Raw genomic sequence first — 25,290 nt, forward strand, 5'->3', positions numbered from 1 at the left:
TGTGCAAGCTCAATTGACTGCTGGAGCAAGGTTCGCCATGATTATGATACACATTTGCCATCCCAAGTTGGACCTGACGAAGATTGTTGCTGATTGCTTGGCCAAGAAATCGCGGCGAAAAAATGATCTTGACACAATTAATGACATGGTGACCCCTGTGGCCGAGTCGATGATGGATGAACTTCTTCGGATGGATTCAGAATTCTTCGTCAAGGGGACCTATGCTGAACACAAAACAACCAGAGGTTTATCCATAGATAGTATTTTAGGTCTTAACTGAGCTGTACTATATTGCGAGAAATTGTGTCTATATCTTGTCGATCTCTTTTTGTTCCTAAGAACTTGTTTATATTGTAAAGTGGCCTATATTGTTGGAGCCCCCGAGCCTCTGGCTGGAGTTTATACTGTTTTGCTCTCTCGAAGATTTTTCTCTTGTTGCAAGAAGATATATTTATTTTTCTGTCGGTGGGTTACAAACCCCCGAGTGTCTTGGTGGCGAAGTTCTCTATTTTTGTTGCGAGGTTTTCAGACCAAAGCAATAGGATTTTGACGAGTATACTATATTTATAGTTGTTAGCTCCCGATGTTCTATTTAGCGAGGTATTCTTGTACCAAGGCGAAATATTTCGGTAAGTCTAGTTTATCTATATTGTGTATATTTTGTAACTTGAAGGTATTGAGCCCCCGAGCGTGTCGAAGAATACGAAGTATATCTCCACTATCTTTATTATATTGCAGCACCGCGAGCCCGCCTCATTAAAAACCTTTCCGGCCCCACTCGGTGCCCCGAAAAGGAAAAGAGTGCGTCTGAAAACTCGCGGGCATTTCAGTACATTGTATTTTTACAGAGGACGACTATATTTCGACTCTAAGCGTAGAACCGCCTGAGCTGCGCCACGTTCCAGGGGTTTTTCTCGGGAACCCCTGTCTTCTTGTCCTTGATCCTGTATGCTCCTCCGTCGATGACTTCCGTGACGACGTAAGGTCCCAACCATGGTGACTCGAGCTTTTCAGTACTTTGCTGGTTAAGCCGTAAGACCAAATCGCCGACCTGGAAAGATCTGGGCCGTAATCGTCGACTGTGGTAGTTTTTCAGGTCCTGCTGGTACTTGGTAACTCGTGATAGTACTTCATCTCGAGCTTCATCGAGTGCATCCATATCGTCCTCCCGAGCTTTTCGTGATGTTTCCTTGTCATACTCTGTTACTCTTGCAGAATCATGCTCTATTTCGATTGGTAGTACTGCTTCGGCTCCGTGAACGAGAAAAAACGGAGTTTCTTGTGTCGCCGTATTTGGTGTTGTTCGGATGCTCCACAAAACACTTGGCAATTCTTCTGGCCAGGTATGTCGAGCCTTTTCGAGCAGTCCTAGCAGACGTTTTTTAATGCCATTGCAGATGATACCATTGGCTTTTTCGACTTGGCCATTGGTTTGTGGGTGTCCTACTGACGCAAAGTGCAATTTAATGCCTACTTCTGCACAGTATGCTTGAACTCCTTAGCTGTAAAGTTAGTACCGTTGTCTGTGACGATGCTATGAGGCACTCCGAACCGAAAAACGAGGCCTTTGACAAACTTTATTGCCGACGCTGCATCTGGTGAGTTTATCGGCTTCGCTTCTACCCACTTGGTGAATTTGTCGACAGCAACCAGCAGGTACTCATATCCTCCTGGCGAAGCTTTGTGCAACTTGCCCACCATATCAAGTCCCCATTGGGCAAAGGGCCATGACAGTGGTATTGGCATCAGTTCTGCCGCCGGAGAGTGAGGTTTTGCGGCGAACCTTTGGCACGCGTCGCAGGTTCGTACTATCTCTTTTGCATCCTCGATTGCTGTCAACCAATAAAATCCTGCCCAAAAAACCTTGGCTGCAATAGCTCGACTGCACGCGTGGTGACCACATATTCCTTCGTGCACATCCTTTAGGATTATCCTTCCTTCTTCGGGTGTGACGCACCTTTGCAGGACGCCTGAAATACTTCGCTTGTATAATTCCCCTTTGACCACTGTGAAAGCTTTGGATCGTTGAATAATTCGCCTTGCCACAACTGGATCGTCGGGTATTTCTTTTCTAAGGATATACGATATGTACGCTTGCATCCAAGGAACTTCTACCATCATCACAAGTTCTTGGTCCTCTTCGTCCTCTACGGCTTCTTTGAGGGGCGCCGAAGTTTTTTCTTCCTTTGCTTTTTTCAGCGCCTTCTTCGGCTTTGTGGATCTTTCCGCTATCTCTTCCCAAAATACGCCTGGCGGGATTGGAAGGCACTGCGACCCGATGTTTGCGAGAACGTCGGCTTCATCATTACTCAACCTACTGATGTGATTTACCTCGCATCCATCAAACAGCTTCTCAAGCTCATTGTACACCTCCTTATATGCTATCATGCTATCATTGACTGCATCACATTGGTTCATAACTTGCTGAGCCACCAATTGTGAGTCGCCAAAGATTTTTAGTCGAGTTGCACCGCAAGCTTTCGCCATCTTCATCCCGTGTATGAGGGCTTCGTATTCTGCTTCATTGTTGGATGCGTTTGGGAACGTCATCCGTAGGACATACTTTAACTTGTCGCCTTCGGGTGATATAAGTATTACTCCTGCGCCAGCTCCTTCTACTCTCTTGGATCCATCAAAGTTCATGGTCCAAGTCCTCGACAAATCTGGGGGTCCTGTGCTTTGCAGCTCCATCAACTCTGCAATGAAATCTGGCAAAACTTGCGACTTGATTGCCTTTCTTTTTTCATACGTGATGTCCCGAGGGGAAAGTTCTATTCCCCAAAGGGAGACACGCCCTGTAGCTTCTGGATTGTTCAGTATATTTGAGAGAGGTGCTTCATTGACTACTATTATCGGGTGTGCCGAAAAATAGTGGCGCAACTTTCTTGCCGTTGTAATCACTCCATATGCTAGTTTCAGTGCTGCGGGTACCGCTGTTTGGAAGGCGATAAAACTTCACTGATGAAATATACCGGCCTTTGCACTCCATGGAGTTTCCCTTCTTCTTCTCTTTCGACGACTAGCACCGTGCTAACCACCTGGGGTGTGGCTGCAATGTACAGCAGGAGAGGTTCCTTTTCCTTCGGCGCCACCAAGATTGGTGGTGTCGAGATTGTGCGCTTCAAATCCTCGAAAGCTCTATCGGCTTCTTCGTTCCACTGGAATTTCTCCCCTTGCTTTATTAAAGCGTAGAACGGTAACGCTTTTTCTCCCAGCCTGGCGACGAATCTGCTTAAAGCTGCGACTCGCCCAGTTAATTGCTGTATTTCTTTCAACTTTGTTGGTTTCCTCATTGTTACGATAGCTTGTATTTTGTCGGGATTTGCTTCAATCCCTCTTGCTGAAACTAGAAACCCAAGAAGTTCTCCTGCTGGGACGCCGAAGGAGCACTTCTTCGGGTTCAGCTTGAGGCAGAATTTGTCGAGGTTGTCGAAGGTTTCCTTGAGATCCTCGATCAGCGTCGTCCCCTTTTTTGACGTTATGATGACATCGTCGATGTATACTTGCACATTTTTTCCAATCTGTGTCGCCAAACACTTCTGCATCATCCTCTGATATGTTGCTCCCGCGTTTTTCAAACCAAAGGGCATTGTTTTATAGCAAAACACGCTGTAAGGTGTGATGAACGCTGTTTTTTACTTCATCTTCTTCTTTTAACCTGATCTGGTTATAACCAGAATATGCGTCCAAAAAGGAAAGACGTTCACATTCTGCCGTGGAGTCGATAATTTGGTCGATACTCGGGAGGGGAAAGTGATCCTTTGGACAATGTTTATTGAGACACGTAAAGTCGACGCACATGCGAAGGACCTTAGTGTTTTTCTTCGGCACCAACACTGGATTTGCTACCCATGTGGCCTCTGTGTGCAGCTCCTTGATAAAACCAGCTTCTCTTAGTCGATCAATTTCTGACAGCATAGCCTTGCGGTTTGGTTCCGAAAAACGTCGCAAAGGTTGTTTGATTGGTCTCGCTAATGGATCCAATTTTAGGTGGTGCTCGGCAAGTTCCCTGGATACTCCTGGCATGTCAGCTGGACACCATGCGAAGATTTTCCAGTTCTCACGGAGGAACTCGACGAGCGCGCTTTCCTATGCGAGGTCCATGTCGTTTGCGATGGACGTCGTCTTTTTCGGGTCTGTCGGGTGCATCTGCACCTCCTTAGAATTTTTCTCAGTATTGAAAGTTGATTCTTTATTTGGCCTTCCAACGTCTGGCAACACGTCGTAGTCAGTCATGAGCCTTGACGCCAAATACTCAGCTTGCATCCCGAAAGTTTCTGATATTCGATGAAAATCCTTATCACATTTATCAGCTAGGGTGAAGCTTCCTTTGACTGTGATTGGTCCCTTAGGTCCAGGCATCCTCCACAACAGATACGTGTAATGTGGTACCGCCATAAATCTAGCATATGCTGGTCGTCCCAACAGAGCGTGGTACTGCGACGGGAAATCTACGACTTCAAACTCCAACTTTTCGATTCTATAATTTTCTCGGGTCCCAAACTGAACATCGAGATTAATCTTCCCCAGCGGATAACTTGGCTTCTCTGGTGTGATACCGTGGAATCTCGTGTCTGTTGGCTTCAGGTTTGCTAGGGATATATTCATCTTCCTTAATGTTTCCGCGTACATAAGGTTTAAGCTGCTGCCGCCATCTATAAACACGCGAGATACGTCAAATCCTGCGATGACCGCTGGTAGTATGAGTGTTGACTGCCCTGGTCGAGGAACTTGCTGTGGATGATCCGCTATGGTGAAGCCAATGTCTTGCCCTGACCAATTAAGGTACTCGACTGTTGGTGGAGGCATTTTTTCTGCCATGAACACCTGCCGCGAGATTAATTTCTGAGCTCTATTGGATGGCCTTCCCTTCTGAATCATCGAGACCGCTCCGTTGGAGTTAGGATCAACGTAAGGCGGTGGTGCTGGTGCTGCCGCTATTCTGAGCTGATGTCGATTGTCGTCCGTAATCGCGGGGGGAGGTGGCAAGTGAATCTCACTCCTGGGTTCTCGAGGATTTCTCTGTGCTGCCTGAGCATTAGCATGCCCTGCATACCTTAGCATTGCCTGGAAATTTCTACAATCCTTCTGCAGATGTCCTGATTGTCTTTTCCCATTGCTGTCGAGGAAAAAATGCATCTGACACGGCCCGTTCATCATCTCTTCGGGAGACACGAAAGGTCTCTGAAACCTTGGCCCGCTATTTTGCCTATTGTTTCGAGAATCATCTCTATTGCCGCCTCGTTGCTCATTGCTTCTCTGGTAATCATCTCTGTTATTTCCTCCGGTGCTTGCTCGGAAGCCAGCCGAGATTTGACCTGGAGCGTCATAACTCGAGTATTGCCGAGGAAATCGTCGTCTTGGTTGATAATTTCGACCGCGGTCTTCCTCTGGCGACCTATGCCGTTTGTTGTGAACATCATCTTCTCCATCTGCCCATCTGTTTGCTATTTCCATTAATGCGGATACTGTTTTTGGATTGGTCCTGCCCAAATCCTCGACAAAATCTCCACGCCTGATCCCTGCGACAAACGCATATATTGCTCTCTCGTCAGATATATTTTCTGCCGAGTTTTTGATGATATTCCACCTTTGGATATATTTTCTCATTGGCTCATCTGGCTTTTGTCGGCACGCTCTCAGCTCCTCTAATGACGCAGGTTTTTTACATGTGGACCGGAAGTTCTTGACGAACACGTCCTCGAAGCTATCCCAGTTGTCGATAGATCCTGGAGGAAGTTTCTTTATCCAAGATCGTGCGGCTCCACTCAGATGCACCTGGATGCTTTGCATAGCTGTTGCTCTGGTTCCTCCTGTGAGCTTCACTGTCTCGAGATAATCAACTAACCAATCCTCTGGATCTTGAAGGCCGTCGAATTTCTTGAAGTTATCAGGTAACTTGAATCCCGAAGGGACTCGAGTTTTTCGAACTCTCGTTGTGAAGCATGGCAAACCACACATATCCTCGTCGTTTAACTCTGGGGACTGCCGATGTTCCCTTCTGCTTTGTCGCGCTCTGTCGACCCTTGCTTGTGCTGCCGTGTCCCTTGCTCCACTTGGTCCTTCGGGAGCTGCTGCATTCTTCTTGCCGCAGGTCGTGGACTATTTTGCCTTGCTGTTCCTTCGGGAGGTGTTGATACAAACGCCGTCCCCATGGCTCCAACTCCTGCCATTGCCATGTTATACAATGCCTCCCTTGGATCTCCTGGGGTGAGTGCGGATGCAAGGATGAAAGCTTGTGTCGCCATATACCCAGCTTGGTGTCTTGGGGATGATGTTTCCTCTCGTGTCTATCGACATAAAAGACATGTCGAGGTTTTGAACCAAGTGCTCTCTTTCTCCTTCAGTACGTTTTGTAACCTTGATCTTGCTCTGTTCCGAGCTTCCTGTGGCTATCACCCGAAGTTCTAGATTGTCGACTCAGCTACGCCTGCGCCTACTTGATGCGAGGCTGTCTCCTTTCTTCGTTTAACTCAGCTGTCTGTTTTTCCAATTCCCTTGCAGCTCGTGCGAGCCTATATTGATATGCTTGTAACTCTTCTGGCGTGGCTGTGGTGGCCATTGGTTCTGAGCCATCCATAGCTCTTGCGGCTCTATCCCATGCTGCTTGCGGAAGTTGGACTCTGTCTCGCGGCTGTGGCCCGATATATTTATTGCCTAGGCCTCGTCGCAAATCAGAGGGATCGACGTATGGATTTCCCAAATCGTCGAAAGCCTCAGATGTTTCCTCCTGATCACGACTTGGCTCTCCGATGACATAAATCTGATGATACTTTGTATTCAGATCTATGTTGGGTTTGGTGACACCATCATGAAGATTGGCGAAGACCTTGCCCATTGTAGTAGATTTGTCGATGAAGTCGTAGCTGTCGACACTGCTTGAGCCATCGCTTATATAGGAGTCCGCAGATGACTCAAACGACATGTCGCTGAAGATCTTGGCAAGTTTTTCTCTTGCCCTGGTGCTGATGAAGCGTGACGACGAAGTTTCTTCCTCTCCTGATTTGGTTGACGATGTATAGCTTGAAAAATCGGAATCGACCGCCGACGATCCCGACGAAATCGGAATTTCGACACGATACGATCCCTCTTTCTCGACGCGAAAGTGAAATCTTCCGAACGTCATCTCCATAGGCTCCTCCAGATACGCATATGCATCCAAACGGGAGGGCGGGTGAGGAACAAAATCGACAAGACCAGTTGCGATCTGTTTACCTCGAACCATCGCGTTGCTTGCGGTTGATGAAGTCGATGATCTTGAACGTGCCATCGAGATCAGATCCTTGACGCCTCTAGTTCCCACAGACGGCGCCAATTGACAAGGTATTAACTTGTCAATGCCTACGGGTTGTAGACTAGGGTTTAATTGGAAGTAGAGGGCAAGTAGATCTCGAAGGTTTCAGCCGAAAAGTACTCGACGATTATGAAAACTAGGGTTTGAGAGACAATGATTCGATGATTGCTTTGTCCCTCAACTCCCCCTTATATAGGAGGCGGAGCCGAGGGATTCGTTTTGTACAAGTTACAGAGTCCGGGAAGGTTTCTAACTCATCCCGCAAGATTACAAATAATGCTTCCTATTACAACTCTAGCTTTCCTTAACAATATCTTGGGCTTCCGAATCTTCTTATTCTTCGGGTAGTGGGCCTTCAGTAAACCCCGGGTACTATCTTCGGCAGGCCCATTGGGGATGCCTGTGTCATCCGGCAACCTCAAGATTGTTCTCCATGGTTTGGAGCCAATCATCTGCATCGAGGGGTTCCTCCGTCTTGCTAAACACCGGTGGGTTGGTGTTCTGGAAGTTCTTCAGCTTCGACCCTGGGTGGTCGTGGTTTCCGTGGCCTTGATTGCCCTGAGCAATCTGTTGAAGTGCAGCTAAGTTGGCTTGCCATTCAGCTCTCTCAACCTCTCTATCAGCCAACATCTGTTGCAACATCTGCATCATCACCTCCTGAGTCATGTTGCGAGTTGGAGGTGCCTTCTGAACAGGGATATGGATCATGAGACGAGAGGGAAATTTCTATGGCTTATTTTGGATAAAGATTTCACAAAGTTTAAAACTTGATTCATAAATTATTAATAATAATATTACACACACAAACATAGTCATAGAGGTAGCAAATATTACAAGCCAACAATCCGGAGGGTTTGAAGAACCCTTTCAACAATCTACGATACATGGGGCGGATACAATGGACCGATACATATCACGGGACGCAAGTGCTCAGACGGGACTACTCTCCATCGACGTTGATCGGGTAGACGTTGTCTATCCCGGCTGCAAGGTGCTCGTGGCCATCCTCGTAGGGGTGGAAGTCCAGGTCGTCGTCTTCCTCCTCCTCGTAGTCGTCGTCGTTGCTCACGTAGGAGTAGCCGTCCCCCTGGATGTTCTCCCCCTCACCTTCGCCCTCCAGTTCCTTGATCTGCTCGGCTTTGGTCTCGATGGTCGCCTTCAGTGTGGCGATCCTGGCCTTGAGGCGGTTGATGGCGTAGTCCTTCTTCAGGTTGAGGCGGCGGAGAGCCCGGCGATGACCTTGATGGTCTCCGCCTGCTGGGCCAGCTGAAGGTGGGTGTGGTTGGCATACTCGCGGGAGTTGTCCAAGTCGATGCGGGTCTCATTCAACATAAAGTCGAGATGATCCACATGGTGGCGTAGTTGAGGGTGCGACGGCAGGTTCATGGGCACCCCAAGAGAGTTGTGCCTTGCATAGTGAGCAAAGCGATTCCCCTCGAGGTCGTTGGCATTCTGCCCGCACAGACGTGCGAGCCCCTCCTGTAGTCCATGGGCGAGCCCGTCTGCCCAGTTGTTCTCCCGGAAGGAGAACTGGATCCTCTGGCTCATGGGAAGCGTGAACCTTCCACGGAGGTCAACCATGATGACCCATTGGAGCTGACCACCGCGCTGGTCATTCACCTGTCCACCGAAGACTTCCGGAGGTGGGCGTCCGAGGAATTCCGAAAGGGCGAAGAGGTCCCTCTCGAAAATGATCTCGCCACCATTCCCCAGCTGGTAGAACTCAGTCTGGAGGAAAGGCTCCGCGGGGATGATGGGCTCCATCTGTAGAGGGATTAGATGAGTAAGTTAGAGAAGTGCAAGTGTTCCAAATTTTAGTTAACTCATAAGAAAGAGCATGAATTTAAAGTTTGCAAAAGATTCTTCAAAGATAAGGGGGTAAATAAAGTTTTCATAACTAGTCAATTCCTGGAATTTGAAACTAAGTTTTTAACATCCATTCTAACTAGGGTCTCCTAAGGTCAAACAATGGCTCTGATACCAACTTGTCAACACCCGGATTTTTAAGTCCAGATGCCTATTATGCCGTACATCGCAATCCCAGGAATAATGTTTTTGCGAGACATAATAGTAAGTAGCATAGAGTCATCATTTATTACAACACATACTTGTCTTACAACCATAGATCACATGATCCAATATTACACAAATATATTGTTCAACAACACAAATAGTAGCGGAAGCGAAGTAGTAGTGGACTATCTATTTCACAGGCAACGCTTGACGTTAGAAGACGATCCTAGTTATCGTAGACGTCCTGATGTCTGTCATCCTGATACTGTTGCTCCCCTTCAAAGTCTGGCATTTGAATAGCCAGGGCAAAGCCATGAGTACTTTAAAGTACTCGCAAACTAATACTAAAGTAATTACTTATTGAGTGTAGTAAGGGGGTGCTAAGCTCTAGGTTGCTTTGCATAAAGCCAAGTTTTAGTTTGATAAACATTGAGTAAAGCCTTATCATTTGCTAGACTAACTCAAGTGGGAACATTAGTGTCATTCCCACAATTCATTTTGATTCAAGTCCATATCACCTTTCAATTCATCATTCCTTTTTAAAAATAAAAAATCTGATAACGGAGACAGTATGGCCTTTCCAATCGTCTGTAACCGTGGACACGGCTATTCGAATAGGTTTAACACTCTGCAAAGGTTGTACTCTTGTGCCACAACTTTTGATTACATCCGTCGAGGATAACCCCGAATCATCGTAACTCAGTACGCGGATCATCAACCATAACCTTTCACTTATATATGTTAGTATAGGCACCTCTCCCCATGAGCTTGGCCTCCCGGTGAAAACCAACTGTTAACCCGGGAACTGCACAGGGCTTGGGCCGTACATTCACCTCGTATTCACATCATTTCACACTTAACGGAGGCAGCCTCGGCGTAACCCCTATGATGCTTGTTTAGAGGGAACCCATACTAAAATACACAAGTTTCTAGTTAAGCCCTACCCATAATCAGATATTGTGGGGGTACTTGTATAATTGGAAGGGTATCGCATTCAAACCCAATCATCAGTTTTCATTTAAATTCACCAAGTCAACCATGTCACCTTCACTTCACATTCTTTCAAAGTCATTTCACTTCACCATGTTCCCATCTAGAGTAGTCAATTTTATTTGATTAGCACTAGCAACTATTTCATGAGGGGTGCTACCTAGCTTTGATTTGTTCTAAGCTATCTTTAAATATTGTACTACTCTAGACCAAGTGAATCATAAATCAAAAAGTACTTTGAAATAAATGAGCAAAAGAAAATGTAAGGTAAAAACATGGGATAGGTAAGACATAAAATAAAGTGTGATGGTGCCTTGCTCTTGTAGAGCTATGCACTTGGTGGTTAGCAAGGGTTAGCTTGCCTTGAGCAGGGTAGTTGTCAAAGTTCTCCTCCTTTTCTTGGGAGTAGGCTTCCTCCTCTTGATACTCCTTGTTACTAGCGTCTATATACGAATACGAGGTATAAATACCAAACCAAGCTTACATACTAGACTAAAACACACCAAAGATTTACACACTAATCCTAGCATCATATCACTCATGGCATGGTGGATTACTTGGTTGGTTCTTAGTTAAGAGAAAAATAATTTCCTCTCATTATAATTATTTCTTTAATTTTCTATTTAGATCTTTAGAGAAAATAATTTCCTCTCATTAGATCTTATTAAGATTTAATCTCCTCAAATAATAATCAGGTATGAAATATAAGTTGACCAAGGTCAACATTCCATATCTATTATATGGGAGTATAATTTAAATGAAGTGCTACACTTCACACAATTTAAGACTAACACTTAAATGATTTAAAATCTCTAAGTAATAATAATCAGAGGTTTATTAGCCTAATGTCATTTCCTCTGGTTGTATTACTTAGGATCAAGATTTAAATGAGAGAGTAGCTCTCATACTATTTATAGAATGAATTCCAAAAATTTAATTGCACTAGAATTGACTACATAGCCACTATTTTGATCTAGTCCATGATTATTCTAACAACTTAGCTATATTATTGCATAATCAATTAGAGGACATCAATTGTGATTTATTAGAGGTGGAATCAATTCAAAATCAATTTTGGTTGAATTTTAAATAAAGTTTCAATTTGCAAAAGTCCCTGTCTTGTTATTTTTAGCAGTTTAATTCTACTATGAATTTGGAGATGGGACCAGTGGCATTAGATAGATAATTTCTTGGGCTTTCCAACGGTATAAAGTTTGCTAGATTTGGAATTTTAGATTTCAAACTATTCAAATTTTACTAAAGCATCTGCAGGGTATTTGAATTATTAACAAAATCCAGTATTTGAATTAGTGGGCTAGGCGGGAAACGTAAACGGGCCGAAACGGTTTTAAACTACACAGCGCAGCCCAACAAGCATCTGGTGCACTTGGGCCGCCCTGACGAGGTGGGGGCCACCCGTCAGTGGCTTTTAATCAGCGAAACGGTACGCAAGAGATGGACCGTAGGATTAGAGAGAGATCGAGCGGTCGGTGATCGTCATCGTCTCCGACGAGATCCCGATGCGCTGGCGGCGTGACCAGGGGGTCGGAGGGAGTACCAGGCCGCCGGCGAGGGAGGGCAAGCTGCTCGGTGAAGTGGAAGTAGATGAAGAAGTCCCTAGTACAACGGCGGAGCTCGGCGAGGCTCCAGTCGATGTCGATGTTCTGTGCGCTCCGGCGGCTACGAGCTCGCAATTGGAGCTGCTCCGGCGAGGTGGAGTGGAATTGAGGAGTGGAGAAGAGCCAGTGGTGAGAGGGGAGCAGATAGTGTGAAGAAATGGAGCGCTGATCTCCTCTATTTATAGCAGATGGAGGAGTGCCGCGGGTGCTGCGAAGGGGCGGCCATGGCGCGGCGTCTACGGTGGTCGAAGGGGCAAGGCGAGGACGGCTATGGATAGGCGTCGTCCTGGCGATGCTCAACGTGCAGCGGCACAGAGAAAAGGGAGACGGGATCGATCGAGGGCTTGATTCGAGTGCGGCAGTAGGTGCGGGATGATTCCGACGAGGACGACGGCGACGGTGCAGGGGCAGGCTATGGAGCGTGTCTAGCGCGTAGAGGGTGGCGTGTAGATGCTCTACACAGAGCTAGCTGGTGCAGGGGAGGACGACGATGCTCGAGCGCTCGACGTACTGGCGCGGCCAGAGCGCGCTCACCGCGTGCGCAGGCGTGCACTGGCATCGTTTTGGACGCGCGCGTTCTGGCCAATGCCAATCCTTGGCGAGCTTGGGCTGTGTACCGTCGGTGTCCTTGTGCTATGTAGATTCTCCAGGACAAGGAGATGGGGCGAGATGGACGCCAGAGAGAGATTTGCCAAAGGTGGCCGGCATGGTACGGTGTGGTGCTCCTCTCTCCTTTTCTTCACTTTAAACGACGATGGCAAAGGCTAGGCTCGATGCAGAGGACGCAGAGGGAGCTGATGATCACGAGTCAAAGTCGGTTTAGGCCAAAAACCATCGTGTAATAAGGTGTAGCAAGATTCTGGAATCATGTCTGCCAAGTGTTCGGCACAATGCCCGCAAGAACTTTCTGGTGGAATTTTGGAAATCATTTTGGTACAACTCAATTATATAATTAATGTGAAAGATTGGTGGTGGTGGTATTCATTTTGGAGTTGAACTGCAAAGTTTCAAATTTGGGGTCATCTTCACTTTGTTTCAACATCACCACTTGTCAAAATCATTCTGGTCAACCTGGTCAACATTAGCAATGGTGGTCAACATGAAAGTTGTTCACCTTGACAAGGTCTTGGATGACATGGCAAGTGTTTACCAAGTTTAGTTTGAGAAAAGAGAAAACCAGGGGGGTAAAGTGAGGAACATTTTATAAAAGTCACTTTTGACCATTATCACATGTATGTAGGTTTTGAGATTTGCTTTGGTTTGATTCTTGTTTCTTTGATGAAATTGTGTTTGTCTATCATATATAAACATTCTACAAGAAAGAGATCAAGCAATGGTGGCATTTGGTGAAGATTTGCAATTTGGCCTTATGTGTATGTGAGTGAGAATTGGGTTTTTTCTCTATTTCTTCTATTCTTCTCAAATTAGGGTTAGGTGATCTTGGTTTAGGGTTTAATAGCAAGTGATCAACATATCAACACTCATCATGACAATTGCACAAAAGAAAAACACTCATATGCATGAAACTATATGTGGCACTATATGCATAGAAAAAGTTTTTGTTTGTTGCAAATTTTGAGTTTGGGAAATTTTCTTTCTTGATTTATTATTGTTCAAACTTGGGAAGCCGACCTTCGCGGTTACACGGGCGTGCGCGGGTCAGGGGTTCGGGCATGTGGCGCATGGCTGGTGTGGCCCGTCGTGGCACACGGCATGGCACATGTGCCGGCACTGGACGCACAGACGTGTGCCAAGAGGGGACGTTCCTGGCTTGGGGCTGATCGACGAGGGCGTCGATCTTCTAAGGGGGGATGAGTGTGATATCCTGGCCCAGGGCTTAATAGGATTGATAGGATACTCATACCAACAAGTTGCAACTTCTTTTCCGGAAGCTCATCAACAAAGAACTCCGAGGTTAAGCGTGCTTGGCCCGGAGTAATTTGAGGATGGGTGACCGACCGGGAAGTAGTTCCCGGGTGCGCACGAGTGAGGACAAAGTGCGCAGGAAAGACATGTGTTGGTCTGTGGGGCTAGTCTAGAGATCCTAGAGAGCTGCCAGGGGTAACAGGCCCGGCCAGGGGTGGTCGGGGTGTTACAGGCGACGCCGCGACGGCGACGTATCCTGAGTCGACGCAGGCCCGTCGATCACGATGACCTCGTCGCGATCTACCCGGTGCTGTGCATGCTCCGTCTGCTCCGTCGCCGACGCAGGTGTAGCAGTAGAAGACACGTCAGCCGGCTCTTGCTCCGCGGTTGCTGCCGCTGCCGCTGCCAGGGCCGCCGCGTCGGCCGCAGCGATGACTGATACGTCTCCGACGTATCGATAATTTCTTGTGTTCCATGCCACATTATTGATGTTATCTACATGTTTTATGCACACTTTATGTCATATTCGTGCATTTTCTGGAACTAACCTATTAACAAGATGCCGAAGAGCCGATTCTTGTTTTCTGCTGTTTTTGGTTTCAGAAATCCTAGTAACGAAATATTCTCGGAATTGGACGAAATCAACGCCCAGGTTCCTATTTTGCCCGGAAGCATCCAGAACACACGAGAAGGACCAGAGGGGGGGGCACTGGGCCCCCAGACCATAGGCCGGCGCGGCCCAGGCCCTGGCCGCGCCGCCATATGGTGTGGGCACCCCTTCGACCCTCCTGCGCCGCCTCTTCGCCTATTTAAAGCCTCCGTCGCGAAAACCCTGATACGTTCGACGAAACCCACAGAAACCTTCCAGAGCCGCCGCCATCGCGAAGCCAAGATCTGGGGGATAGGAGTCTCTGTTCCGGCACGCCGCCGGGACGGGGAAGTGCCCCCGGAAGGCTTCTCCATCGACACCGCTGCCATCTCCACCGCCATCTTCATCACCGCTGCTGCTCCCATGAGGAGGGAGTAGTTCTCCATCGAGGCTCGGGGCTGTACCGGTAGCTATGTGGTTCATCTCTCTCCTATGTACTTCAATACAATAATCTCATGAGCTGCCTTACATGATTGAGATTCATATGATGATGCTTGTAATCTAGATGTCATTATGCTAGTCAAGTGAATTTTACTTATGTGATCTCCGGAGACTCCTTGTCCCACGTGTGTAAAGGTGACAGTGTGTGCATCGTGTGGGTCTCTTAGGCTATATTTCACAGAATACTTATTCACTGTTATGAATGGCATAGTGAAGTTCTTATTTATATCTCTTTATGATTGCAATGTGTTTTGTATCACAATTTATCTATGTGCTACTCTAGCAATGTTATTAAAGTAGTTTTATTCCTCCTGCACGGTGTAATGGTGACAGTGTGTGCATCCGTGTTAGTACTTGGTTTATGCTATGATCATGATCTCTTGTAGATTGCGAAGTTAACTATTGCTATGATAGTATTGATGTGATCTATTCCTCCTACATATGCATGAAGGTGACAGTGTGCATGCTATGTTAGTACTTGGTTTAGTTGTATTGATCTATCTTACACTATAAGGTTACTTAAATATGAACATTGAATTGTGGAGCTTGTTAACTCCGGCATTGAGGGTTCGTGTAATCCTACGCAATGTGTTCATCATCCAACAAGAGTGTAGAGTATGCATTTATCTATTCTGTTATGTGATCAATGTTGAGAGTGTCCACTAGTGAAAGTGTAATCCCTAGGCCTTGTTCCTAAATACTGCTATCCTCGCTTGTTTCTTGTTTCTTGCGTTACTCTGCTGCAATACTACTACCATCAACTACACGCCCGACAAGCTATTTTACGCACCGTTGCTCTTTGCTCATATATATTCATACCACCTGTATTTCACTATCTCTTCGCCGAACTAGTGCACCTATTTGGTGTGTTGGGGACACAAGAGACTTCTTGCTTTGTGGTTGCAGGGTTGCATGAGAGGGATATCTTTGACCTCTTCCTCCCTGAGTTCGATAAACCTTGGGTGATCCACTTAAGGGAAAACTTGCTGCTGTTCTACAAACCTCTGCTCTTGGAGGCCCAACACTGTCTACAGGAAAAGGAGGGGGAAGTAGACATCAAGCTATTTTCTGGCGCCGTTGCCGGGGAGGAAAGGTAAAAGGTACCCACACTCCGGATCTCGGCTACCAAGCTATTTTCCGGCGCCGTAAGTACTCAAAGCTATTTCCTTTAGATCCTGCAATTGCATCTTTTTGTTTCTTGTTTACACTAGTTTGGCATAATGGACAAGAATGAGCTTCTTATGCTATTTCCTGATTTAAAACATGGATTGTTTGATGCGAAAATTAAAAAACCTATGGAATCTTATTTGCATGCTGGTAGTAATATTAGTATGAACGCTTTGAACACCATTGTTGATAATGATATAGAAAGTTCTAAGCTTGGGGAAGCTGGTTTTCATGATCTTTTTAGTCCCCCAAGCATTGAGGAGAAAATTTTCTTTGATGATACTTTGCCTCCAATTTATGATGATTATAATGATGGTAGTCTTATGGTGCCACCTGTTATGGAGGAGAAATTTGATTATGATTACAATATGCCTCCTATATATGATAGCTACTTTGTTGAATTTGCTTCCACTATTACTAATAAAATTGATTATGCTTATGTGGAGAGTAATTATTTTATGCATGAGACTCATGATAAGAATGCTTTATGTGATAGTTATATTGTTGAGTTTGCTCATGATGCTACTGAAATTTATTATGAGAGAGGAAAATATGGTTGTAGAAATTTTCATGTTACTAAAACACCTCTCTATGTGCTGAAATTTTTGAAGCTATACTTGTTTTATCTTTCTATGCTTGTTGCATTATGCTTCTTGAACTTGTTTATTTACAAGATTCCTATGCATAGGAAGCATGTTAGACTTAAATGTGTTTTGAATTTGCCTCTTGATTCTCTCTTTTGCTTCAAATACTATTTCTTGCGAGTGCATCATTAAAACTGCTGAGCCCATCTTAATGGCTATAAAGAAAAGAACTTCTTGGGAGATAACCCATGTGTTATTTTGCTACAGTACTTTGTTTTATATTTGTGTCTTGGAAGTTGTTTACTACTGTAGCAACCTCTCCTTATCTTAGTTTTGTGTTTTGTTGTGCCAAGTGAAGCCTCTAATCGAAGGTTGATACTAGATTTGGATTTCTGCGCAGAAACAGATTTCTATCTGTCACGAATCTGGGCTGTTTTCTCTGTAGAAAAATCATAAAAATATGCCAATTTACGTGCGTGTTCCTCAGATATGTACGCAACTTTCATTAGTTTTGAGTTTTCCGATCTGAGCAACGGAAGTATTTATTAAAAATTCGTCTTTACGGACTGTTCTGTTTTGACAGATTCTGCCTTTTATTTCGCATTGCTTCTTTCGCTGTGTTGGGTGGATTTCTTTGTTCCATTACCTTCCAGTAGCTTTGAGCAATGTCCAGAAGTGTTAAGAATGATTGTGTCACCTCTGAACATGTGAGTTTTTGATTATGTACTAACCCCTCTAATGAAGTTTATGAGAAGTTTGGTGTGAAGGAAGTTTTCAAGGGTCAAGAGAGGAGGATGATATACTATGATCAAGAAGAGTGAAAGCTCTAAGCTTGGGGATGCCCCGGTGGTTCACCCCTGCATATATCAAGAAGACTCAAGCGTCTAAGCTTGGGGATGCCCAAGGCATCCCCTTCTTCATCGACAAATTATCAGGTTCCTTCTCTTGAAACTATATTTTTATTCGGTCACATCTTATGTGCTTTACTTGGAGCGTCTGTATGCTTTTATTTTTGTTTGTGTTTGAATAAATTGGATTACATCATGCTTGTGTGGGAGAGAGACACGCTCCGCTGTTGCATATGAACACATGTGTTCTTAGCTTTTAGTATTCTTGGCGAAGTTTCTTCTTCGTTAAATTGTTATATGGTTGGAATTGGAAAATAATACATGTAGTAATTGCTATAATGTCTTGGGTAATGTGATACTTGGCAATTGTTGTGCTCATGTTTAAGCTCTTGCATCATATACTTTGCACCCATTAATGAAGAAATACATAGAGCTTGCTAAAATTTGGTTTGCATAATTGGTCTCTCTAAGGTCTAGATAATTTCTAGTATTGAGTTTGAACAACAAGGAAGACGGTGTAGAGTCTTATAATGTTTACAATATGTCTTTTATGTGAGTTTTGCTGCACCGGTTCATCCTTGTGTTTGTTTCAAACAACCTTGCTAGCCTAAACCTTGTATCGAGAAGGATTACTTCTCATGCATCCCAAATACTTGAGCCAACTACTATGCCATTTGTGTCCACCATACCTACCTACTACATGGTATTTCCCGCCATTCCAAAGTAAATTGCTTGAGTGCTACCTTTAAAATTCCATCATTCACCTTTGCAATATATAGCTCATGGGACAAATAGCTTAAAAACTATTGTGGTATTGAATATGTAATTATGCACTTTATCTCTTATTATGTTGCTTGTTGTGCGATAACCATGTTTACTGGGGACGCCATCAACTACTCTTTGTTAAATTTCATGTGAGTTGCTATGCATGTTCGTCTTGTCTGAAGTAAGAGCGATCTACCACCTTATGGTTAAGCATGCATATTGTTAGAGAAGAACATTGGGCCGCTAACTAAAGCCATGATCCATGGTGGAAGTTTCAGTTTTGGACAAATATCCTCAATCTCATATGAGAAGAATTATTAATTGTTGTTACATGCTTATGCATAAAAGAGGAGTCCATTATCTGTTGTCTATGTTGTCCCGGTATGGATGTCTAAGTTGAGAATAATCAATAGCGAGAAATCCAATGCGAGCTTTCTCCTTAGACCTGTGTACAGGCGGCATAGAGGTACCCCTTTGTGACACTTGGTTAAAACATGTGCATTGCGATGATCCGGTAGTCCAAGCTAATTAGGACAAGGTGCGGGCACTATTAGTATACTATGCATGAGGCTTGCAACTTGTAAGATATAATTTACATGATACATATGCTTTATTACTACCGTTGACAAAATTGTTTCATGTTTTCAAAATCAAAGCTCTAGCACAAATATAGCAATCGATGCTTTTCCTCTATGGAGGACCATTCTTTTACTTTCAATGTTGAGTCAGTTCACCTATTTCTCTCCACCTCAAGAAGCAAACACTTGTGTGAACTGTGCATTGATTCCTACATATTTGCTTATTGCACTTATTATATTACTCTATGTTGACAACTATCCATGAGATATACATGTTATGAGTTGAAAGCAACCGCTGAAACTTAATCTTCCTTTGTGTTGCTTCAATGCCTTTACTTTGAATTATTGCTTTATGAGTTAACTCTTATGCAAGACTTATTGATGTTTGTCTTTAAGTACTATTCATGAAAAGTCTTTGCTATATGATTCATTTGTTTACTCATGTCATTTACATTGTTTGGATTGCTGCATTCATTACATATGTTTACAATATGATCAAGGTTATGATGGCATGTCACTCCAGAAATTATCTTTGTTATCGTTTTACCTGCTCGGGACGAGCAGAACTAAGCTTGGGGATGCTGATACGTCTCCAACGTATCGATAATTTCTTGTGTTCCATGCCACATTATTGATGTTATCTACATGTTTTATGCACACTTTATGTCATATTCGTGCATTTTCTGGAACTAACCTATTAACAAGATGCCGAAGAGCCGATTCTTTGTTTCTGCTGTTTTTGGTTTCAGAAATCCTAGTAACGAAATATTCTCGGAATTGGACGAAATCAACGCCCAGGTTCCTATTTTGCCCGGAAGCATCCAGAACACACGAGAAGGACCAGAGGGGGGGCACTGGGCCCCCAGACCATAGGCCGGCGCGGCCCAGGCCCTGGCCGCGCCGCCATATGGTGTGGGCACCCCTTCGACCCTCCTACGCCGCCTCTTCACCTATTTAAAGCCTCCGTCGCGAAAACCCTGATACGTTCGACGAAACCCACAGAAACCTTCCAGAGCCGCCGCCATCGCGAAGCCAAGATCTGGGGGACAGGAGTCTCTGTTCCGGCACGCCGCCGGGACGGGGAAGTGCCCCCGGAAGGCTTCTCCATCGACACCGCTGCCATCTCCACCGCCATCTTCATTACCGCTGCTGCTCCCATGAGGAGGGAGTAGTTCTCCATCGAGGCTCGGGGCTGTACCGGTAGCTATGTGGTTCATCTCTCTCCTATGTACTTCAATACAATAATCTCATGAGTTGCCTTACATGATTGAGATTCATATGATGATGCTTGTAATCTAGATGTCGTTATGCTAGTCAAGTGAATTTTACTTATGTGATCTCCGGAGACTCCTTGTCCTACGTGTGTAAAGGTGACAGTGTGTGCACCGTGTGGGTCTCTTAGGCTATATTTCACAGAATACTTATTCACTGTTATGAATGGCATAGTGAAGTGCTTATTTATATCTCTTTATGATTGCAATGTGTTTTGTATCACAATTTATCTATGTGCTACTCTAGCAATGTTATTAAAGTAGTTTTATTCCTCCTGCACGGTGTAATGGTGACAGTGTGTGCATCCGTGTTAGTACTTGGTTTATGCTATGATCATGATCTCTTGTAGATTGCGAAGTTAACTATTGCTATGATAGTATTGATGTGATCTATTCCTCCTACATATGCATGAAGGTGACAGTGTGCATGCTATGTTAGTACTTGGTTTAGTTGTATTGATCTATCTTACACTATAAGGTTACTTAAATATGAACATTGAATTGTGGAGCTTGTTAACTCCGGCATTGAGGGTTCGTGTAATCCTACGCAATGTGTTCATCATCCAACAAGAGTGTAGAGTATGCATTTATCTATTCTGTTATGTGATCAATGTTGAGAGTGTCCACTAGTGAAAGTGTAATCCCTAGGCCTTGTTCCTAAATACTGCTATCGCTGCTTGTTTCTTGTTTCTTTGCGTTACTACTGCTGCAATACTACTACCATCAACTACACGCCAGCAAGCTATTTTCTGGCACCGTTGCTACTGCTCATATATATTCATACCACCTGTATTTCACTATCTCTTCGCCGAACTAGTGCACCTATTTGGTGTGTTGGGGACACAAGAGACTTCTTGCTTTGTGGTTGCAGGGTTGCATGAGAGGGATATCTTTGACCTCTTCCTCCCTGAGTTCGATAAACCTTGGGTGATCCACTTAAGGGAAAATTTGCTGCTGTTCTACAAACCTCTGCTCTTGGAGGCCCAACACTGTCTACAGGAAAAGGAGGGGGAAGTAGACATCAATGACTGCCGTCATTTTGGCTTCGATGTCGTCGAGGATCTGGCCTTTGAAGAAGTTGTGCGCCACCCGCGTCCGGGGAGACATTCCCTCTATCGACGCTCTCAGCAGGGACATGTCGTCCCTGCGTTTCTTGAGCTCCAGCTTCTCCTCATGCCTCTTGAGAAGCTCCGCCCACCTTTCGTCGGCCTTTGTGTCGCGGGAGAGAAAGGTCGAGGAGACGTCGGCGAGGCATTTCATGATCGACGCCTGCGTCTTCTCACACGACGCGGCGTCGGCCAAGGCGGCCTTGGCAGCCTTGTTGCTAGTAGGACGCCCTGCTGACGTTGCCAGCAGCGCGTCCAGATCAATGGCGTCCTTCCCCTTGGAGAGCGACAGGCGCGTCAACCGCCATTTCTCGTTCCCTTTGAGCTTGCTATAGCAATGCATCAACGTGAACGACTTATGCCCATCCGAGTTTCTCCGGTAAACCTCCATGGCCCTATCAAACTAAACAAAGGAAGCAGAATCATTTCATCGAACACAATGTAGGCGCTACAGATTATGGAAGAAAGGGTCGTACCAGTTGGGAGACGTCGGCGCCGCTGTCGGCTCTGGTCACTAAGTCGTGATGGTATCCATGGAAGGATTTCACGGACGCCTGGATGATGGCCCATCGCGTCGACATTGCCATTTGGCTCCTCTTCATTGTCACTTTGTTGTAGTCGCTCTTGATGAGCTTGCGCTCATCGAACTCGGCCTTGATCCTCGCCCAATACTTACCGTATTTTTGGTTGGCGCCGATGATGGAGTCATGGCTCACCATCGCCCACGACTCGCACAGACAAAGATCCTCCAAAACCGTCCACTTGGGGCCTCGTGTGTCCGACGCCTTCTTCTTCTTCTTTTTCTTCTTGGTCCTCACGCCGTCCGCGTCTACCTCCACGAGATCATCGTCACCGGCACCCTCCTCGTACTCTTCCTCCTCGCCGCCCTCTCCGTCCTCGTCGTCCTCCTCGTCGTCGTCCTCCACCTCCTCCTCTTCATCGGCCTCCTCGTCCTCACCCCCGCCCTCTTCCTCAGCACCCTCAGCACCGACGCCGTCGAATTCGAGCGGCCCCCTAGGGCTAGTGAAAGGGTCGTCGTCCGGACCGGGTGCTGGCTTGCGCTGCTCGTACGCCGGGGAGTAGAGGTTGTTGGGGTTGAAGCCGCCATGCGGCAGCGCATGCTGGTAGTGGGGCGACAAGTTAGGTGTCACGCACCCGGGAGTGCCGGAGGGGCCGTCGTTGTAGAAGGCAGATGACGACGGAGAGAACACTCCCGGAACGTACACCGGCACGTTCGTATTCCATGGGCTCCCGTTAGTGGCGGCGAGACACCCGGCCATTATGTGCTGGTGCTGGCGCGGCGGGATATGTGTTGGGAGGCCAGAAATGCGCGGCGATATGGCGGGAGGGGCGGGATTTGGCGGGAGTGGGAGACGATTTTTCACTGAGCCGCTGACGCGTCGGGCCGGGTCGCTTCGCCTCGCTTTTCAGTGTGTCTGGCGTCCCTGGTGCGTCTCCTGTGGGGCGGGAACGGGGTCGGGGCGCGCCGGATAAAATTCGTGTTTGGGGACGCGACTGAAACATTTTTTTAGACCGGCGCGTCCCAAATTGGTTTGGGCGACGCTTTAAGGGACGCGACTGGAGAAACTCTTAATAGAATGGAGTTTGAACTGAAATGAAATAGGGATATCCATGAAATAGTGCCGTGCTTCTCAGTTTGGCGCCATCTAAAACGAAGTCGAGCTATTGAGCATAGCTCCGTCCTACGTAGAGCCAAATAGAAAGGTTATTTTGTAAAATCATTTTTCAAATAGATTATTTTGTGAGATCTTTGGAGATATACTAGGTTAGTTTTGTTATTAACCCGTCCGTGCAACTGGCCTACGTACGTCCGGTGCACGGCCGCTGTTACGGTCACGTGGTGAGCAAACAGTTGAATTTGGGGGCCGCACGCTCGTGCAGGACAGCTGGGTTTGCGTTTGGGTGGGAGGCCCGGAGCGCTCCCTGGAAGTTTCGCAGGCGCGGGGTTTGTCCGGTTGCGGGGCGCTGGAATCTGGGCACAGTCACGCTCACGCTCACGCGCACATTGATTCGCGCCCTCACTGCCTCTCTGTCGTCTGTCTCTGTACCCTCATCACCGCTCGGCGCTCGCCCACCGGCCCCACCCACACACACACAGAGCATCTCGCCCCGACCGACCGTGCACAACACATTCACTCGCCGTGCCAGGCACAGTGAGTTCAGAGATCCACGCGCGCAACCCAGCCGGTAGAGTGGTTAGAAAAATAATCACCACATTTTACAAAAAGAACACTAAACTGATATTCATAGCGAATTCTTTTTCTTTTTGCGGGTAAAAGATGATTTCATTACTCGCAAAGGGTTACAAGCCGTGCCTCGTGACCATGCTCCGGCCGTCGACCCGACCTAGTGATGCACGCCTCCGTCACGGCTGGCCTGTCAAGGGCATAGGAACGTGCTCAAGCCCTCTCCCTTACCCGGTTACCTCACCCACTGCCCTCTCCACCCCGCTCTCACGCGCTCAGAGTCATTGCCATGGATAGCACCTACCGTCGTCATTCCACTAAGCTAGGCCACTGGCTCCGTCTTATCCCTCGTGTTCGCCTAGCATAAGGAATCAACGCAAGGATGCGGTGAACCGTAGCTTACGACCACTTTGCTCCCCACCTCCGCCCATCGCCTCCATTTCTCTTCGTCTAAGAGCACACCATCTTGACCAGGGTGAGCTTCTTGTCCTCCCAGACACATCCGTTTGTCGCTTTGTGCTCTGTACGACGATGCTGTCGTTTACCACGCTTTTGTCACCTACTGCTAGTGTCCATGCCCGTTCGCCCTCCCCGACCTCTTCTATGTCTTCATGGTGATGTCCCGGCACTCATCGAACTTCTTCCCCGTTCATCTTCATGCCCTCGTATGTCGTTCCGCCTAGTAGTGTGCACCAAATATTGCACGCTACTAGTACCTCTAATATTAGTGTCGTAGCTAGGAAAAGTTAATTACACTGCTAATAACTTAGGTCATGTTTTATCCATAGGTCCCACTTACTAGTGGCTTACCATTTATAGCGTATGCCGCGGTAAAAGGATACTGGTGGTGGTGTGCCATTTTTTGGATTGTCACCGACATTACAAGGGACGTAGCAGTTTTTAGGTGTTGTACAAGTATTGTGGCCCATCTAAGGGTTTTCCTACGAATGTGAGGTGGTGGCGGGTTGACGACACGACGGTGGATCGGTGGGTTGTGCTGCCATGGCGGCACGAGGTGGAATTATGAGAGGTGTTGTCTCTTCTCGGAGGGGTTAATGGAGGTGAACTCAATTTTTTAAATTTAGTTTTAGTAGAATATTTTGCAGATGACAAACAAGTGGGGCCTAGTCTATATCAGCAAATTTGCTCGAAACTAAAAAAAAAAACTGGTGAGTTTTTTTTTCAAACAAAAATGAAGGTGGTTTTATGGTAACACAGTCGATCCTGTGGTTTGCCGTTGCCGGAGAAAAACAATAGTGCTCCGGATCTCGCATGTCGGCACGGGGAGATCGACGGGTGCCCAGGAAAGGACACCGGGGCGGGATTGGGTAGTACGGACGTCGCCCCCAGACCCAGAGAGCATAAAAATACACGAATCCGTCGGAGCATAAAAATACACTCGCAAGTCGCAAACAAAACAAAATGCGATCGATCCGGTGGTGATCATACTACGATTCCCCGCGGCGTGCATGGCACCGGCTTAGATGTCTGTTAGCGATAAACTAGTGTCCCAGGAAGCTGCGACGAAGCTACGTACACTCGCAACTGAAACGGTATGGTGGTGGGGTGGTTGGCACCGGTACGTGGAGCTGGATCTGGAGCTCCATGCTTGGACGGGGAGTGTGAATGGACGGATCTGTGGCGATCTCCGGCTGCCCAGTCCTGTCCAGTACAGTACCGGCCGGTGTCGGTGTGGTGGGAGGCCGTTAAGGGCTGGCCAGCCTGTCCCAGATCCCCCTCCACGTCCTCCGTCCATCTTTCGCACATCCATGATACTACACGCCTGCCTCTGACTTCCACCTTCCCCCGTCTCTCGTCGTTTTCCGCTGCCCTACGGTGGGACGTGGTGGTGGCTACGTGGACGCGCCGCTCGATGCCGCGACGTGGAGTCC

Source organism: Lolium perenne, chromosome 6 (assembly GCF_019359855.2).
Source record: "Lolium perenne isolate Kyuss_39 chromosome 6, Kyuss_2.0, whole genome shotgun sequence".
In the NCBI taxonomy this organism is placed as follows: domain Eukaryota; kingdom Viridiplantae; phylum Streptophyta; class Magnoliopsida; order Poales; family Poaceae; genus Lolium; species Lolium perenne.